Below are 18845 nucleotides of genomic sequence, written 5' to 3' on the forward strand. Positions count from 1 at the left end.
CTGCAGAAGACTTGGATTTAGATGAGGCCGTGGGCCTGTCTGGAGCTTCAGCCAGTCACAAAGGGAGGCAAGGAAGTAGGCATCTGGAGGAGTCTGAGTCAACCGAGAAATGCCTAAGCGACCAGTGCCAGACCAGTGGAGGACTGGCAGTAGCTGATTGGCTGGAAAAGGTAGCTCCAAGGCCGTTGTCCAAAGAGTTTAGTCTGTTTGCAGCAGACTGCCCAGGAGAGACGGCTGTAATAGGATTGGCCTTTTCCGCCAGGGAACTCTGTGGGCATCCACTCCAGGGTGACTGCCTCAGCTTACCACAGATGACAGCAGCAAGGCAGCAAAAGACTTAGATCTCTCCTGTTCCCCCCGCCCCACCCCATACTCTCCTCCCCTCCCTTCTCCTTTCTCTCTTCCTTTGTGTCACACTTATTTATTGAAGTACTTGTTCATTTCACATAGCTGGTCACGTGTGAGTGGCAGGGTCACATGGTGTGTCTAAGTACTCATGTACACAGATACAGCAGCAGCAACAAGGGAGTCCCAGATGGAAGACTGCACACAGTAGCCGCTTCGAGGCCATTTTTCTGCATTACTCAGCTCTGTCCGAGTCAAGGCTGGACAGGGTTTGCTCTCCACCTGTGATGATACTGAGAATGACTGCCCTGTTCCCACTCGGAGTCTGAGGAGTTCTGCAGGTTACCTCAATCAGCCCTCCTTTCTCGCCGGTGCTTCTCTCCTTCGATGAATGAACCTTTAAAGACGGTCTCAGACCTGCTTCCATGGGAGCCTTGGGTGAAGCAGGGCCTGACTGCACTGGGTGAGGAGGGGCCGCGGCATTCAGGGCTGGGTGGCTCTCCTTTCTTCCCGAGCTCTTTCGTTGTTGTCCTTGTCACTGTCATTGTTGTTGCTGTTGTTGTGAGGACTTCTTATATCGCTCATGGTGTTCTAGAACTCCCAGAAATCCTCCTGCCTCAGCTTCCAGAGTATTGGAATTACAGATGTGAGCCAGCACACCAGGGTCTTTTGTACCAGGCTGAACTGAATTCTATGTAATGAAAAATAACCTTGAACTTGTGATCATCCTGCTCCACTTCACAGGTCCTGGATTACGGCTATGTACCACCATGCCAAGTTCATGTGGTCTACAGGTTAGACCCAAGGCTTTCCCTGAGCAACTAAGTGCTCTACCAACCTTTTCTCCTCATTGTTCTCGATGAACCTATGAATTTTGTAGGTTTTTTTTTGCTTCCTCAAGGAGATTACCATTTGAGAAGCAGTCACGGGAAGACTTTGTTTTTGAGGCTAGCCTGGGCTACATAAACCTATCTCAAAGAAAAGACCCTGAACAACTTCAGCAATAACATCAACAAATCTCATGTATTTATATTGCGTCACACTGATGAAATGACGTAAAGAAATACATACAACTGTTACACTGGACTTAAAACAGCTTCTCTCCAGCTACACTTCCCAACACATAATTCTTACATATTTGAGTTTATTCCTGGATATGCTTTTTTATTGTTGGCATTACTATTAAAGGAAAATCTTCTGTTATTCTTTTCCTAACTGCTTGTAAGAAAAGTCCTTGCAAGAATGCTCATGATGTTCATCTGTACAGAGCGAATCATATCACCTGAAATAAGTTATCATTTCTCTTCTTTTTTTGGTTCTTTTTTTTTTTTTTTCCGGAGTTGGGGACTGAACCCAGGGCCTTGCGCTTCCTAGGCAAGCGCTCTACCACTGAGCTAAATCCCCAACCCCATCATTTCTCTTCTTATATATTAACTTGTATTCCTTCTTCTCTTGTTCTCCCTCTAATGGACTTTCACCTGCTCGTTGACAATTTCCTACATGAAAACAATTCCCTTTGGTCATACGGACCCTCAGTTCCTTCCTCCCAGTTCTCCCAGGCACCTCCGACATGCAGCCTTCCTCTTCTATTCTTGCCTGAATTTGTTGCTAACACACCAACTCGAGTCGGTGCTGCCTGTCGGGACGTCAACTGTTTTGTTGACTTGATCCCATAGGTAATCATAGCAGCTACAGTGAGTCCACAGGTACGGTGGCCATGTTGTCCCTCTTCCATAATGGTCCCTGAGTCTTGGTTGGGGGTGGGGAGATATTGCTTTAAATGTTCCATTTTGAGCTGAGCAAAAAAAAAATGATGATCAGCAGTTTGGCCAGTTATAAGTGTCTGCGTTAATTGCTGACCACTGAAGAGAAAGCTTCTCTGGCCAAGGTCAAGGGTGGCAGTCAGCTATGCTTATACACACAAATATTTAGAAGGCAGTTTGACGGCATGCAATCCCTAGGGTCTATGACCTTCAAAGTTATGGGCTTTGGGCGAGTTTTATAGTAATAGACCTGAATTCCTTCCTGTGGATCAGACCTCAAATCAGATCCCAAAACAATTGGGCAATTGGCATGCTTGGCAGGTTAATGTTGTAGCCGAAAGAGTTGGCTGCAAGGATATCACTCATGTCTGTTCTCCCTCACCGTCCTGCACAGGACATTCGGGGACTATGAAAGCTTATCAGCAGGGAAGAAGTTCTCAAGGGAGCTCTGCCATGATCTCTCTATATCCTGCAACCAAAGTACATTGTGTCTCCAGCAACAGCGTCCTGGTACCGCCTAGTTCTGGTGGGTGACCAAGAACAATGCCAATCACACGTGCTGCTTTGGAGACTTCTGGTGAATAACTCACAGGGAAGTCTATCATCCCTGCTACTGAGATTTCCATGCAATAATCTGTGTTTTCTGGGGGGAATTGTCTACCTATGCAAAGCTTCTATGCTCAGACCACTTCTAACTTTTAATGCTATTTTTAGATTAGCTTTCAAAGGAGTGGGGTTTTCCTACATCTTTAGCTTTGGTGAACTCACTGCTCTCCTGCATGGCCAGACTGCACAGTGGATACATTTTGCTTGTACACCCGTCCTGCATAGACTGTTCCCTCCCACCCAGTGTCCCCTCTCCACTCTCATATGTGTTCTAGTATCTCTTCTCCCCTTAAGACTTCTCTCTTCTTTCCCACCCATTCCTCTCCATCTTCCTAGGTTCTTTAAATACACAAATCTAAGAATTCTAAGCTAGGATTCACATATGAGGAGTACACACAGTATTTGTCTTTCTAGCACTAAGGCACCTCACTTAGGATAGGAGAATATCTAGTTCCAACCATTTTCTTGCAAATTTCACAGTTGTATTTTTCTTTCATTTTTATGGATTTTTTTGGTTGTTATTGTCACATGTTTTGTTTTGATTTCTTTTTTGCTGTTTCTTGTTTTCCAAGACAGGGTTTCTCTGTGTAGCCCTGGCTGTCCTAGAACTTGCTCTGCAGACCAGGCTGGCCTTGAACCCAGAGATCCACCTTCCTCTGCCCTGTGAGTGCTAGGATTAAAGGTGTGTGCTAGCATGCCTGGCTTGTTTTCTTTTTTTCTTACTAGCTGCATAAAATTCTGTTGTGAGTGTGTATTCCGCTTTCATTATCTACCCATCGGGCGGGGAGCACACAGGCTGATACCATTTCCTAGTCACTGTGAACAGAGAAATAATGGACAGGGATGAGCGGATCCCTCCACTGGGGCTATGGAGTCCTTGGGGTATGTGTTCAGGAGTGGCAAAGCTCCATCACACACTACCCCTATTTTTAGCTTTCTGAGGAACTTCCACACTGATTCGCTGATGGCTAAGGGAGTCTGCACCCCAGCAACAATGACGAAGGGATGCTTCTTCCCCATATCCTTGCCTCCGTGCGTTACCATTCTTGCCTTTATGATGTGCATTCTGACTGCAGTGAGATGGATCTCAAAGTACTTTTTGTTTGCATTTTCCCGATGGCCAATGATATTGAACACCCCTTTAAATGTCTTATACTCACTTATGTTTCTTCTTTTGAGAACTGTGTTGAGTTCCATGACCCATCTATTTTTAGTGGCTTGTTTCCTTGATTTTTAAAATTTTTCTTGATGTTTTTTGTATATTCTAGATACTAATTGTATGTCAGATTTATAGCTGGCAAAGGTTTTCTCCCACTCTGCACGCTGTTACTTCATTTGATTGACAGTTTCCTTGCTTATGCAAAAGCTCTGATTTCCTGAGATTCCATTTATCGAGTATTATCCTTGTTTTCTTACCAATAAGACGTCCGTTGATAACGTTCCGGTCTGGCCTCCAGCTTGACTTGTTTTATCTGCTTTTTCTTCTAGATGTTTGGTAGTTTCAGCTCTGTCAAGAGGGCCTTGATCCTCGCAGAGCTGGTTTTCGTGTGAGTTGAAAGATAAGGGTTTAGTTTCGTTTTCGACATGTGCATCTCTCTGGCTTCCCCAACCCCATTTGTTGAGGAGCTTGTTTATTCTTCAAAGTGGGTTTTTGATGTCCTTGTTGAAATTTAGACAGCTGTAGTTGTAAGGCCTTTTAAGTGGGTGTTCTAGTGCGTTGGTCTGGGTCATGCCTTTATCATTATGGTTCTTCGGCGTAAACTTGAAATCAGGTACAGTGAGATATTGAGCCGTAATCTCTTTTAGGGTTGTTTTAACTATGCGAGTTTCTTGTGCTCCCGCTGGAATTTTAATTTTTGAAAATATTTTTCTGGATAATGTCCCTAGAATTTGATTGTGGGTGCATTGAATCTGTATACTGTTTTCAATAACAGCCGTTTTTACAATTTCGATTCTTCAGACCCATGAGACTGGGGAGTCTTTCCTGTTCTGGTATCTTCCTCAATTTCTTTTCATTGCTTTCAAGTTCTCATTGCTGAGATCTTTCGCAATGTTGGTTAGTTGGTTTTTCCCAAGGGTGTTTGGTTCTGTTTCGCTGTGAATGGGACTGTCTCCCTAACTCCTTTTACAATTTGTCATTGGTATGTATAGGAGGACGAGTAGTTTTCATGTATTAATTTTGTGCCCTGCTACTTTGCTGAAGATCATCATTAGTTTTAAAAGTCATCTGACTTTTAGACCAGATATCTATAAGAGACCCAAATCAAATAGAATCATATCAGCTGCAAATGAGAGACAGTCTGACTTCTTCCTTTCTCAATGTGTCACTTTGAGTTTCTTCCCTGGTCTTACCGCTCTGGCTAAGACTTCCAACACTATAATGAATACAGATAAAGGGAGTGGGCACCTTCGTCTTGTTCTTGATATCAGAGGGAATGGTTTCTCCCCATTTAATATGCTGTTAGCTGTAGGTATGTCATATAAAGCTCTTATTATGTTGAGATATGCTCCTTGCCTTCTATTCTTAGTTTCTGCAGGACTTTTTAACAGGGTGTTAGGTTTTGTCAAAGCTGCATCTATAGAGATGATCCAGTGATTTGTGTCCTTGAACCCATTTACATAACTTATTAACTTATTGATTTACATATATTAAACCAGCCCTGCATTTATGGAATAAAGAAAACTTGATCATGGTGAATAATCTTTTAGATATGTTCTTGAATTTGGTTAACAATGTTTTGTTGGGAATTTTTGTGTTTAAGTTCATCAGACAAATTCATGTGTAACTTTTTGTTGTTGTTGTATCTTCTTTACCTGCTGTTCGTATCAGACACTACCAACGCTGGAGAATGAGACTGTTACTGCCCCTCCCTTTCTTAACTTATGGACTAGTTTGAGAGGCATTGGCGGTAGTTCTTTGAAGAACTGTTGAAATTCACACCAGTGAATCCACCTGGACCTGAGCTCTTTTTAAGTTTAAATTTTAAGCTCTTTTTAAATTCTTTAATTATTGCTTTGATTCACTGCTTATCAACCAGTTTAAATTGTTGCTCTCCTCTTAACTTAATTTTAGTAACTCATATGTACCTAGAAATTTATTCATTTCTTTTAGATTTTTCCAATTTAGTGGAATATTTGTTTTCAAGATAAGACCCGAGGATGTTTTGAATTTTGTTAGCACATCTTACAACAGCCTCCTTTTCTCCTCTAATTTGGTTAATTTCGGTCCTCTCTTGGCTCAGCGTGTGTCAGTCATATCTGTCTTTTCAGAGAACCGACTCTGCACCATTGACTCTTTAGATACACGTTCATGTTCATTGTATGAATTTCTGACCTGCTGCTAATGGTTGATTGTTATTTGGCTGTTATTAGGCTGTGCTTCCTTTCCTCAGCTTTAACGTGCATGGAGATCACTCTATGCAGGTTTTGTTACTTTCCCTTTTTCTTTTTGAGGCAGGGTCTCACTATGTAGCCCCTCTGACCTGGAATTCACCGTGTGAACCATGATGGTCTCAAACTCACAGAGATTCACGTGCTTCTGCCTCCCAATTCGTGGGATTAAAAGCACGCACTCTTGGCCTCTGTGGTTTCTTAATAGAGTGCTTAAAGCTGTAAATTTTCCTTTTAGGATGGCTTTCATTGTATCACATAGGTTCTGATGTGTTGTGTTTTCATTTTCATTCAATCCTAGAAATATTTTATTTCCTCCTTAATTTATTCAAGGTCCCACTCATGCTCCATAGTATGTTGTATTGTTTAACATGTATAAGTTCATATGTGTTCTTGCCGTTGATTTGTAGTCTAGTTGTATTGTGATCAGACAGAATACAAAGAGTTATTTCAAGTTTCCTTTGGTTAAGACTTGCTTTGTGTCCTAATAAAGTCCCATGAGACACTGAGAAAACTGTGCTTTTTGCAATATTTGGATGGAATGCTCTGCAGATGTCTGTTCAGTCCATTTGACCAGTGATGTCATTTAGTTTATATCTCTGTTTACTTTTGTCAGGATTAATAGGTGAGACTGGAGTAGTCAAGCCACTGCTACTGTTGTATTGGGGCTGATCTGTGACTCCCTGTAGTAGCTCTTGCTTTATGGCATGAGATGCCCATGTATTGTGAGCATATGTGTTTAGAAGATTACTGGTCCCTTGGCTGAGTGACTGGTAGTCAGTATGAAGTGACCATTTTTCTCACTTGCTTTGGTATGCAGTCTATTTTGTCAGGATTAGGAGAACAATATGCTGTTTCTATCATAGATCCCTTTGCTTGGAATACCCTTCTTTGCCCTTTCACCCTAAAGCACTGTTTGTCCTTTGTGGTGAGGTAGGTTTCTTAGAAGCAGCAAATAGATGGCTCTTTATTTTTGACCCTACCTACTGGTCTGCATTTTTAAAAAACAATTTATATTTGGTTTGTAATTATTGGTTGAGTGTGCGCGCGCGTGTGTGTGTGTGTGTGTGTGTGTGTGTGTGTCTACTTATGTGTACATAACACAAGCATAGGCACCTGCTGAGGCCAGAGGAGAGCATAAGATTTCCTAAAGCTGGAGTTACCTGCACTTGTGAGCCACCCGACCAGCATAGGTGTTGGGGACAAAAGGTAAGCTCTCTGTAAGAGTAGCATGTACTTCTAACCACCAGGCTCTCCTCAGCTCCAGTCTATGTCTTTGACTCTGGAATTGAGATCAGTGATAATTTAGAGTTCTTACTGAAACTCTAAATGTATGTATTTATTGCTGATATTTTTGGTGATTTTGTGGTTTGGGGACTCTTTTTCTCCTTCTTATTATTATTTTAGGTTGGTTTATTCTTTCTTGTGGCCTTGCGGATTCTTTGTATTGCTTTTCTGTGGAATTCTTTCAAATAGCTTCAGTAAGAGCTGGCTTAGTTGTCAGAAATTCCTTTATTTTATAAGAATTTCTTATTTCCTTCAATTGTGAGAGAAATCTTTGCTGAATAGTATTTTGGGATAGTTGTTGGCTTTCAGAACCTAGAAGGCATCATTCCAAGCCTCTCTGGCTTTCAAAGTATTCTGCTCATGGCCCTGCCTCGCATGTGACTTGGTGTTTCTCTCTTGCTGATCTCAATATACATTGGGGGAGGGCTATATATTTAATGTTTTAATTACAACCTGATTAGGGAGGTTCTTTTCTGGTTTTGTCCGTTTGGTGAATTAAATATTTCCTTGCCTGGTGGATTGGCATCTTTTTTTCCTAACTCTGGGGAATTTTGTTAAAATCCTTTGAGAAGGTTGTCTGCGTATTTAGAATGAGATTCTTCTCATTCTTCTCTGCGTACAACTGGTCAACCTGGACTTTGCAGGTTGCTCTGCATATCTTGCAAGCCCAGCTGATACCTTTTATCATCTCCTCTTGATCTTGCTGTTCTGTTCCGGTTCTTGACTTTGTCTTCAAGCTTAGACTCTGTCCTCTCTTTTGTTCTTTCCACTGCTAAGATTTTCCACGTCTATGCTCCCTTATTTCCAATGTGTCAGCCTGGTTTTCCTGAGGAGTTCTTGGTATTGAATTCCTCCTTCACATCACCCATCACCTTCTCTACTTCATTTGACTGCTTGGACTTTGGAAATGTTGATGATTATGTCTGTGATGTCATCTAGCTCACATTCACTAGACAACATGGCTGTAAAACAGTAAGTTTTGAAGAATTAGGTCATATTATTTTCTCACATTTCTTATGTTGTTTCATCAAGACTTATACATCCAATGTTTTTTTCTTTGCTTGGCTTAATTTTTATCGAATATATATGTTTTCAGTTGACAAAATTTGCAATGTTCAGATGGGATTTGTATGTAATAATGATGATTTAGAAAATGATTCCTCAGACCAGAAGCTCCAGGTGACTGGTACAAGCTATATGTCATCTGCGTAGGCATCCCTGGGGGACAACCGTAGGTGAGGGGCATCACCACTGTGCATCTGTCATACCAGCCAATGAAGAACCCCTGCCCCTTAGACTTGGGAAAGTTGTCGGGGAAGAAACAACCAAGGGTACTCTATCACATACTCAGATCTTAGTAATAAGATTAAGAATGGGTAGGAAATAAGTAGGTAAGAATCAGGGTTGAGCCTTCCGTTGACTTTGAAAAGATAATCACGATTTAGCGTTACATCAGTCTTGGAAAGGTAAAGTGGGTAAGGATAACGATAAAAAAAATAGATCAATTTTGAAGAAAAGAAAAGATCAAGGTGGGTAAAGCTAGAGAGGAAAGTTGGGATACTGTTGGGGTCCACAGATTTCAGGGATCGCACAGTACGGAAAGTTGCAACTGAGAAATAAACAGAGACACAACTAAAGAGAATCGTGCAGGACGCCCCGCAGTGAACTGGATGAACACACACGAGGATCCTAAAGCCAGCGCAGCAGCAGCCAGACAAAGCCAGTGTCCACGAGACGTGTACATAGGTGGTAAATGATGGAAAGGAAGAAGTTTAAAAGAACACAGCTGAGTGGGAAGGTGAGGTTCTCTCTCAGATCCCTCTGGCTCCAGTTGTCTTTCCTGTGCTGGTGTACCGCAGAGAGGAGAAGGGGAGCGTTTGGCCTCCACAGTGTTTGTGGTCTTGGGGAGCTCTGGGACTGCTGGGGCTAGAGGCCTGCTTCCTAGGTATTCTCTCAGTTTTTCTCAAGTCTGATCAGAAATTTCTATATAATTAGTTAAATTTTGGGAGGTAGTACCCCTATTCAGAGGCCAGCAGGAAATGAAAGAGACAATTTGCTTTCCAGAGCAGCCCAGTTCTGGCGCCTGTGGACTCAGACTTTGTATAGTCAAAGATGGGTCGACAAAGAACTAGGTCTGTGAAACGTGAGTGGAACTCGCAATGCACATTTTCAGAAAGCATGTATTTCACATGTTATTGTGGTCCACGCGTATACTCCACCTACATAGAAGTGAAGATTTCCTCAATGACTAAATGCACTGGGGACCACTTCCCAATTGTAATTGCTTAATAAACTACATTGTACCTTAACGTCAATATTGGCCACCTAAAAGCTGCGGGTATTCATTTTAAGGCCTCATATCCGGTGTGTTGGATATATTGAGGTTCAAGGAGTGGAAATAAAATTATTGGTATAATTCTCTCTTTCATCTAAGTTTTTTTTTTTTTTAAAAATTGGTCAGGTGTGGTAATATTCACTTATAATACTGGAGAGACTAAGGCAAGAATATCCCAAATTTGAGACTTGCCTAGACTATAGGAGGATTTCAAGTCTAACATAGGTAACTTGGAAAGGTCCTGTCTCAAAATTCAAATAACAATATAGTTCCCTATGTAGTGGGGGTGCATACCGTTAATCCCAGATTTCTGAGTTTGAGGCCAGTTTGGTGTACAGAGCAAGTTCCCAGACAGCCAGGGCAGCACAATGAAACCCTCCCCCAAAGCACAATAATTTTAAAATGTAGCTCAATCAAGAGTAAGAGTCTACACAAACTCAAGTATCCCAGGCTGGGTACAACTTGGAACGTCTGACCATCCTCCCTGTACCTCCCGAGTGGCGTCATGTGTAACAGGCAATGCAACAGCTGAGCTCCCTCCCCAGGCCTGACTCAAGATGTTGACACCCAACAACTTAAGGCTAGTTTATAACAGAATCCCTAGACATCCCACCACACAGAGACTTTCGGTTTTGGTTTTGGTTTTGGTTTTTTAATTGTGTGTGTAGAGGCTTAATTTAAGGTTTTACCAAGTAATCTAGTCAATTACTCTCTTTTCTCTCCCCTTTTGCACTTCAAAACACATATGCTATAAGCCTAGGCACTGTGGGCCTGCCCTGCTCAGATAGACCAAAAGCCTGGGGGAGAGGGGTGGGGTGGGGAGTTGGGAGCTTACAGGAAGAACTTTCTGGAACATCTGGCCTGTTGTCCGTTAAGGCTCTGCTCCCATACACAAGAAAGTGAATTCATGTCAGACTACCCGTTCCCAATTTTAATTTACCATTTACTCTTTGTACTGTCTGTCAAAGTGCTGAGAGTTACCTTAAATGGAAGGTTGAGTGCATCCAAACCTTTCCAAGGGGATGAAGGAGTCTGTGATTTGAAAGAATGAAACTGCCGTTTCCCCTCTGCCCTAGAACCTCCACAGCCTGAGGAAGCAAAGGAGCAAATGACTGCTGTCAAAGGCATCTGCAGATGCTCTCCCGGGGACTCAGGCGATCTTTGCTGCCCCACCCTCTCCCACTTCACCAGTGCCTCCTGGGGCAGCCTCCAGGATGGCAGGTGTTTCATTACTGAAAAATAGCTGAACTCCAAGAGTCTTCGAGAACAGATAAGGCAGCGTTCATGCTTACTTGGACACTTAGTTCCGGGTTCCTCGGCTGAGGGACATGAGAATACACTTATGCCTTAAAAATCACACGGTTTGAAGGATAGAGCCGTGATAAATGATTACTGCGTTTGTACAGTTTGTTTGTTTGTTGTGTTTTGTTTTTCAAGATAGGGTTTTTCTGTGTAGCCCAGGCTGTCCTAGAACTCTCTATGTAGATCAGGCTGGCCTCAAACTTAGAGGTTTGCCTGCTTCTGCCTCCTGAGTGTGGGATTAAAAGTGTGGGTTACCACTGCCAGGTAGATTTTTTTTTTTTAAAGCATTTGCTTACTTTCATTTTTCTTCTCTTTTTGTTTTGGTAGTATTAGGAACTAAGCCTGGTTGGTTTTATTTATTTCAAGGACATTTTTATTTATAATGCAGTTTGTAAAAATTTTAACTGTGTTTTAAAAAGAGGAAAGAAACCTACACCTTCCATATACTTCCACAAGTATTCTGCTACTGAACTACACTCCCAGTCCAGTGACTTTAATTAATTAGTAATTAGACTTTTAATTAATTAATTAATTAATTAATTGTGCTAAAGATCAAATCTAGAGTCTCCAGCATGCTGGGCAAGAATTGTATCATTAAACTGTACCCCAGCCCTAACTTAAGGAGCCCATAGCCAGATGAGAGAAGTTTCAGTTGTGTTTCCTGCCCCATCAAACATACATGGACGTAGGTCTGAGGATGATGTCCTTTATGGAGTGCTAATGATAGTACAAAGACAGAAAGCCACCTCCATGGGCCAGGTGTAATCTCAGTTCCGGGGAGACAGAGGTGGGACGATCTCTGGGCCAGCCTGGGCCAGAGAAGCCCAGTGAGACGAAGCCCAGGAGTGTAAAGAAGGAATCCAGTGTAATTGTAGAAGCCCAGAGGTCATCTGCCGGCATCAGCCAAGGGGCCCTGCAAAAAGGGCTGGAGCTTTCTTATCCTTGAAGAACGGGAGCCACGCTAGGCCTGTCTGTCCTGGGTTACTTTAAACGAGGCAGTTTTAATGCCGAATGAACATAAGGAGTCGCAAAGGTTTTCTTAGCATATTTGGTGCATAAACTGAAGTCTTTCCTCCTCGAATTATTGTACCAGCTCATGTTCTGTTACATACAAAGGAGAGAAAGAAAAGTATAGTTTCTCTTAAAACACTGCTTAAAAAGTAGCTCTGGCAAGACTTGACTAGATCTTTCTGCTGATAATATTACTATCCAGTTAACTAAGCTGAATACTTATTGATGCTTTTCTACAAATCCAGTCCTCCTGCTGACTGGGAAGGAAAAGTTACAGATCCCAATCTTAATAGCTCGCAACTAGCTGTGAACTCAGTTAACAAGAGCAACGATGCTTTGGGACAGACGGCTAAGGCTGGCCACCAGTACGGTAGTCTGTAGGGTGTGGCTTTGATTTTTTTAAACCCTAATAATGGTTTTTAAATGCTTTAACTTCGATTTTAACCCACCAGAGGTAATGGAAATGAAACGTTATTAGGATACAGGGGGGAGGTGGACCTGTTCGGAAATTGTTTTTTGGAGCAAATCTCATTTGCGTTGTCAGGAAATTAGCAGTCCACTTTACGGGAATCAGCCACGGCAGCAGCTCGATCTACTTGCAAACACTTTATGAACATATGCACACTCCAGCTTGGTAGTGTCCGGAGAGCAGACATGAAAGAGCAGCAATGGCTCGGCCTAGCAGAGTTAGCCAGGCCTCAGTTGAGTCGGCACAAGTCCTCCGACCACCAGGACCACCAGGGTTACCAGGAGTTCTCGGCTGTGCCTCTCTCAGCAAAGATGAGACCAAGAAGCATCGTAAAGCTAGCTATGCAAGCAAGCCTAGCCCTGTCACTGTCTGTGAATCTTATTTATGCTCCCTCCAAACATCATCCCTGTCCCCCACAGGCCTTGCCAATCAGCCCGAGTCTGCAGAAGCTCCAAGAAGCCACCAGCACAACACCAGAAGATGTTTTGTGTGTTCTCTCTATGGAGTCCTGGCAAATCATGACCAATAGACAATGGTAAGGTGTACCAATACCATCTAGCATCATCTACCATCTATTGGGTCTTTCTTGGCATCATGTGTCCTTTTACGTGTTTGCTTTAGCAAAACATCCTTTGTGCAAAACAGTCCAGTGTCTGCTTCAGCGAATCATTCCTTCCCTTGTCTGCCGGCAAATCACCCTCTCACCTGTGACTTCCTTCCCCTTTGTATCTTTGTACCGTTGCTGTTTCAATGTAAGAATAGCAAAGAAGAATACAAAAAGGCTTCACAACTCACTCACTCCTCTGACTGCCACGCATAATAACAATAAAATTAAATTTAAAATATTTCAGTGCAAAAATAAATATCTAAGCACTTGCGTTGTTACATACAGTACCAAAGACATTTAGTTGACTTGCTAAGAAGCACATCTTGACATTAGTGTGAACAAAGACCTGCTTTCAGTTGATGAAGACAGAGAGCAATCCGTGGCAAACCAGCCGCAATCTTATTCATATTCTAAGTTGGCCACACTGTCTGCTGCATGAGTCCAGCCACAAACATCTGCAGGGGGAAAGCTGAAGACAGCCTGCCTTGTGGGCAGACATATAATTCTCAATGCTTAGGCGAAGCAAAACTACTTTGACCTGAGAAGGCTTCGGTGAAGATATCAGTTTTCTCCTTGGGTTCCAGAGTCACCTTGAGTCCGTGTCACCTGTGATGAGAACTCTAAGGACAGGTAAGATTGTCACAGCTGGGCTCTGAATATCCATCCACCAACTTAATGTAATGAGCAGTTATGTAAGATACTATGTAAGGCTTAAGCCTGCAGTCCTGTCCCAGAGCAGGGCAGTATTAATTCCCACAGGAATTAACATGGTGGTCTCTAGATAGTGAGCGCAAGCCCTTCTCCTGGGAAGAGCTCCAGATAGGGCAAGCCTCTCACAAAGGCAGAGCTTCACAAGCGTAGCCGTCCGTTAGAGTCAGTTGAAGAACGCAGACATTTGCCCCTGCCTCAGATGCACTTCAGTCTAATGACATCTGAATGTCCAGGGAACAGATCCCTGTAATCAGTAATCAGTGGGCTGGGGATGCTCCGTGGTTAGCAGCCATCTAATGAGAAGGGATTGTAGAAAGGGGATGCTCAAGGCACCCTAATGTTCAGGATCACCCCAGCAGAGTGGCTCCCCTCTGAAGGCCCTCTTCACTCTTGCTTAGACTTCCCTTAATACCTCATATCCAAGAATGGCACAGGACTTGGAGACCTTGGATTCTACAACTACAACTTATGCTCCCTCGATTGCCACTGCCTAGGGGTATGGTGGCATTTATTGTAATTCCCCACTCTGGTAAGATGGAGACAAGAGGATCAAGAGACCAGCCTCAGCCTGGGGAGAATGGATATACACACGAAGTGAGCTACACCCAGCCCGAGGTGAGGCACTTCTCAACTGGGATCGATTCTAGATTTAAAAAAAAAAACCATATCTAAGCGATACCATATTAACATTGTGTCTCTAAACAGTGATTTACAATCTGTAGAGTCCACTCAGCTACACGTTGTTGGATGTTACTTCATAAACAAATCCTCGGCAGGATGGGTGTCTGCCACCCTGCTCCTCAGGTGGGCACACTACAGTGACTTTCACCTGCTAGAAAGGATCTAAGTGCCCCAAGACCTTGACGGAGTGCAAATGCAGTGTTAAAGTGGGTTACATTTTGTCTGCACCCATGACAGTTGTAAACCGTGCTATGATCGTGCTTAAGAAATGCGCCCCACGCAAGCCTCTTGCTGCTGGATAGATGGCTCTCAAGCCGTGCCAAATGAAAAAAATCACAGGATCACTTCCCTGAAATCTCACTTGAGAAAAGGTCAATTGTAAAACCTCCAAGGTCCTGAAAGACCCTGAGGAGTCAGGAGGAGCAGGAGGCCCCACCCGTTGGGAGGCCCCAGTGGCAGCAGCTGTGGAGAGGTTAGGAGAATTCTGTGAGCCAGGGGCTTCCCAGGGCGACCACCCCCAGCTCCTCCTCCCTTTCCACAAAACAGAAGTGGGGATTTCTTCTTTTTTTTTTTTTCTTTTCTGAACAGCCCTCAGGACTTCCCCAGTCTCCCAAGGAGAAGATGCAAAATGGGGAACCCCACTATTAAGGAATCCGGAAGCTCCCCTGAGTCCTGACCCATGTGGAGTGTTCTTAAAGATGCTGCCCCATCTGCACTTCACCAGTTAAGCCATCCTGGCTAAAGACAGGGCATGGTGCTACCCCAGGTAGCTTCAGAACCTTCTCGATGACATTTAAACACAGTTCAGATTGAGAACAGCAGCTTTAGGCTGTGTATAGATAAACAAAGGCCTGTGCACTGTGCTTAAAAAGGCGGTGGCGGAGGAGCATGAAGATAAGGAACAGGACCGATCTCCACACCTGGCCTTCAGTACTGCCTCCGCAGCCTTTCACACCACCACCTCTTACTTTCTGTTTCATTTTTCTTCTTTCCACTGCAGCAGCGAACAGGAAGTAGGAGACAACCAAGTTAAAATATGTAACTAGGCTGGGTAGGCTGGGAGCGAGCTTAGCGGTAGAGAGCTAGCTTAGAGCTTATGAGGGCCTGGGTTTGATCTCGGCTCGCTGAAAAGTGACAGGGCATAAACCCACTTCACCCCAGAACAAGCCAGCGGAAGTAGACTGTAACTCACCGAGGACAACCTGTTTTGGCACAAACCCCATATGGGCTGTGCTCATACTTAGAAATGTAGGGTCTGTTTGAGAGAGGGAGACATAGAAAGAATTGCTTGTGGACATCTGTGTCCCTTGTGTCATCGGAAAGTGGGAATATTCTTTTACACCATGAACTCCTGAAAAAGAAATATACCCTGAGCAAGCAGAGAGAGAGAGAGAGAGAGAGAGAGAGAGAGAGAGAAGGCATGTTAGCATTCGATTAAGTCTTGCTTAGCCAGATGAGAAGCAGCAGGGGCCGATCTGCACGGTTGTGCGTGGTTAAATCAGGCAGGCCAAGTGAGTCATCTGTGCTCTTGGGATGTCTCATCAGGGAAGAGGCACCCAGCACTGCAGCTTTGAGATCAGACAGCAAAAGCCCCATTATCATCGAAACCTCCTGACCTCAAATTCAGTGTGTGTTTACATTCTTGGGGGAAGTCACCTCAGAAGACATCAAGAGGCCTTTGATCGTGTGGCTTGCGATTTTCACAAGGATCCAGAATCACCTTTCTCGGTGGCTGAGTAAATGTCTTTACTTATTAAACCAGCACGAGAAGAGCCCAGACAAGCAGGAGCTGCAAACTCACAAAAACTCTTCTGTACCTGGCTGCTCGCTCGAAACAGAAACAGCAACAGCCAGGAGACATGTTTACAGACGGCCTTTTTGTGGTAGAAATAATCTGAGGTGATGCTCTTCTTAGAAGTTTGGAAGGAATCTGTTGACACATGGCTCCAACAAATTATAAACAACCCCAAATTTTGGTTAGGAGAGTATACCGGCAGCAGGGAGGTGTGTGGGAGTGTCCCTATAGCAGCAAGGGTACCCAAGGTGTGCTCTGAGCACCTGACTACGTTATAAATACCACTCGCCATGTGCTGCTGGCTAGCTGGTGCTGTCGGCCGGCGTCACAGTCACTTTACTGAGGATGACAATGACGTGGAGGGTTAAGGTCTTCTGTGTGCTCAGGGACGGTATGTGGATCATCACTGGTTTCACTGATGGGCCTGAGAAGACAGGCAGAGAGCTGCTGTGATTGGTCAGTCAGGGCCTGTTCTGTGTGTCTGTCCTCTCACCAGTGTGTGTGCTTCTATCACCAGTGTGTGTGTTTCTATCACCAGTGTGTGTGTCTATCACCAGTGTGTGTGTTTCTATCACCAGTGTGTGTGTTTCTATCACCAATGTGTGTGTTTCTATCACCAGTGTGTGTGTTTCTATCACCAATGTGTGTGTTTCTATCACCAGTGTGTTTATCACACGGTCTCATAGGAAACTCACCAGCAAAGGTGGGTATGGTAGATCACACCTAAAATCCCAGTACCAATAAGTTTGAGGCTGTCCAGGGCTACACATGAGATCTTGTCTAGAATAACCAAAATGAGGAGGGGAGGGTTAAGGAGAGGGGAGGAGGATGGACAGGAGGAACGAGACAGAGATAGATAGACAGAGAAGGAGAGAGAGAGAGAGAGAGAGAGAGAGAGAGAGAGAGAGAGAGAGATCTCACTTCCCACTGCTGGGATTTCAGGTAATTGCCAGCCTCCCGGAGTCAATCAGTGGGTTTTACCCCAATGCTCTCCAGTACCTTGTACTACTTTATAGCATTTTAAAAACGAGTGGAGACAAAATTAATAAACAAAATATGCAATGCTTTCTAAGAGAATAAATATTTTTTATAAGTTTGTGAAAGCCACAGTTCTTAGGAGTTCAAATAATAAGGGAGAAAAAACATTAATTTGGACATTTTAAGACATTATGTCTTCCTCAAGACATTTTAAATGTGTGCTCTTCAGGACAACCATTAAGAAAACAAAAAGCAATTTAAAAACTGAAGAAAATACTTGGAGTGCAAACGTCTGTCAAAGGACTTGTGTTAACAATACATAAAGAGGTTTCTTGGGGCAGGAGAGAGATAGCTCAATGATTAAAGGCATGTAGTACTCTCTCGGAGGACCAGAGTTCAGTTCCCAGCACCCACATCGCAGTTCACAATGGTCTGTAGCTTCAGCTCCACATGGATCCAGCACCTTTGAGGGTCCTTGGACTCATAAGGACATACTGCCCCTCCCCTACACACACACACATACATGCATGCGCGCGCACACACACACACACACACACACACACACACACACACACAGGTTAAAATCTTTCTAAAAATAAAATAACATCACCATAAGACAGCAAGAGATCTGAGGTGATGTTTCACAGGAGAAGATGAAGGGGGCTGAGAAGAACTGAGAAAGCAGTCTGCTGTTAGACACAGGAAAGTGAAAGTCAGGACCAGTGAGACAGTGCAAACGTCCGCCCACAGTGAGAAGGATCAAAAAGCGTGAAACACAGGAACCACAGATGACTCCAGCTGTGCCTATGTCAAGCAGCTGGGCTGTCACACACCACAAATGCAAAGAGACACAGCCTCCTCTAGGGAAAACAGGCAGCCTCTCCCCCTCTTTCTCCCTGTCCCTTCCCTTCCCTTCCACCTCCCCTCCCCCTCCCTATTCATCCCTCTCCCTCTTTCTGTCCCTGTCCCTTCCCCTCCCCATTTCCCCTCCCCTTCCCTTCCTCTTCTTCCTCCCCTCCCCCTCCCCCTCCCCCTCCCCTCTCCCTCCATCTCCCCTCCTCTCTTTCTCTTTTTGTTTGTTTGTTTGTTTGAGACACTCTCTCTTTACATAGTCCCAGCTGTCCTGGAACTCATGTATAGGCCAGGCTGGCCTCACACTCATACAGACCCACCTGCCTCTGCCTCGTGAGTGCTGAGATTAAACCCCTGCACCACCATGCCCAGCTCTCTCTTTTCCCGAAATTCTTTAGTTAGCATGCAAAATAATAGGCATAATAATGACATTTAATGCACCTTTATCATGTTGCCTTCCTCATATTCGCCCTGCCCCTTCCGAGAGAAAACAGGCCACATTTTGTCTTTCTGGCTTCCTCTCCATTCACCTCTCTAGATTCCCTTTCCTTTCAGTCCCATTGGCCACAAGCACCTCTAGTATTTTTTTGTCACACATACATTTCACGTATGAAATAAAACCTGAAGTATTTGTCTTTCTGTGTCTGCCTTATATCGTGTAACACGATCTCTGGTTCCACCTATTTCTCAACAAACAACAAATGGCATAATCT

The 18845-nt window shown here is 43.9% G+C and overlaps 1 long non-coding RNA gene across 4 annotated transcripts in view; it reads right to left on the bottom strand.

The window, feature by feature from the left end:
* Positions 1-395: 395 nt before the first annotated feature.
* The window catches only part of LOC120100771 (uncharacterized), a 59920-nt gene continuing 41470 nt past the window's right edge, over positions 396-18845 (bottom strand). For 3 of the 4 annotated variants that reach the window (XR_010064179.1, XR_005500788.2, XR_005500789.2), the window contains exon 5: positions 396-8353. This is a non-coding gene — a long non-coding RNA (uncharacterized LOC120100771). Of the gene's footprint in view, positions 8354-11720; positions 12130-18845 lie in introns of those variants that run through there. The other variant, XR_010064180.1, reaches the window with a different exon arrangement.

The sequence above is a fragment of the Rattus norvegicus genome, chromosome 2 (assembly GCF_036323735.1).
Source record: "Rattus norvegicus strain BN/NHsdMcwi chromosome 2, GRCr8, whole genome shotgun sequence".
NCBI classification, from domain to species: Eukaryota; Metazoa; Chordata; class Mammalia; order Rodentia; family Muridae; genus Rattus; species Rattus norvegicus.